This window comes from Trichechus manatus, unplaced genomic scaffold (genome assembly GCF_000243295.1).
Source record: "Trichechus manatus latirostris isolate Lorelei unplaced genomic scaffold, TriManLat1.0 scaffold00232, whole genome shotgun sequence".
NCBI classification, from domain to species: Eukaryota; Metazoa; Chordata; class Mammalia; order Sirenia; family Trichechidae; genus Trichechus; species Trichechus manatus.
In genome coordinates this window covers 3,315,714-3,317,161 of record NW_004444168.1, presented here as the reverse complement: position 1 = coordinate 3,317,161, position 1,448 = coordinate 3,315,714, and positions in this window count along the sequence as shown.

Sequence of the window (1,448 nt, the reverse complement as noted above, 5' to 3'; positions counted from 1 at the left end):
TTGAAGGGTGAGGAAGATGAGTGTTGGGCATCTGGTTCAGTACTATCAGCAGAGTAGGTCCTTTATATACTCATATGATTTCATTCAAAGAAATGAATGACCCAAAGTATTTTTTTGTCCTCCTCCCCTCAAGCAGACAAGATGTTCAACTTTGTTGGCATTTATTGGATGAATAACTACAGACGGGGACCACAGCTATGTGCTTTTGACTACGTCTCTGGTATTTCCATGGTCTTACCTAACAAGAGTTCCCAGTAAGCCTGTGTTGCAGAGAATAAAGGTCTGTTTTTCTCTGTGTGATTTTTTTTTTCCTTTTAACTTGTCTGTTAGCAGGTCTGTGAAAATAAAGGGCTTCTTCGGATTCCTATGATACAGCTGCTCACATCAAATATTTAGGTAAGAAGTCTGGTTAAAGAAAAATACCCTCTAATTTAAACAAGAAAATGTGGGGATGTTGAACATAAATAACTTAAAGGAAAGACTGTTGTGCATATATGTGGCCTTTCTGCAAAATTTCTGATTGAGAGGAACTTAAAGTTTACTTACTTACTTACATGTTCGTTTAGGTTTCTGGAACCTCTTCTCTTCTTTGTGCATTTTATTAGAATGAATTTATAAAAAGACTCAATCTCAAATTTATCCTATCCATAAAATAAAATGTTTCTGGGGTCTCTGTACTATAATGGTAAAATAGGAATCCCCAGAAGACTCCAGTAACAAATTCCTAACTATGTTCAAATCCTTGGATCCATAATAGTGCTACACATATTAGGTTATTATAGATTTCATCAGTATAGAAATTTATTTTTTAATAGAGAACAACTTTTCCCTGAAGATAAAGATGTACCTTTTAAAGAAAAAGAATTCACACTGAATAAAGTTGAGTCAATAAAATATTTATTGAGTATGTACTATGTACCAGAAATAGATTTATGGGTACACTCAATGTAAAAGATTATTTAAGAAAGCTACATTTATAGCATAATAATTAATTTATTATATAAAATATGTAAATAGCTTAATTTTATATTAAAATAGATGGGCACACAGGTATTACAATTAAAGTCTACGTCTATATTTAAGAAAATCTCAATTGTAAAATAGTGACATTTCAGATTTTGAGAGAAATCTCTGGACATTTGTGATGTTAAAGGAGGACAGTAATGCAATTTTTTGAGAGCAGATTAGGTTTGAAAATGGGTCCCTCCATCGCTTTTTGTTGATCCAGAAGAATGGAAGTCATTGATATTTGGGGAAAGATATAACCATCAGGGAAAATATGGGACCTACGAGAATCTATAGCCCCCTTCTCTAGAATGCAGGATGTGTATGAGTGAAGATGAGTAGGGAGGGCTGATAACCTCACAAGTGGGAATAGTTGTAAGTCATAGCCTGGAAGTTGTATCCCCCTACCTAATCTTCCCTCTCACTTGATGTATGACTAAAAC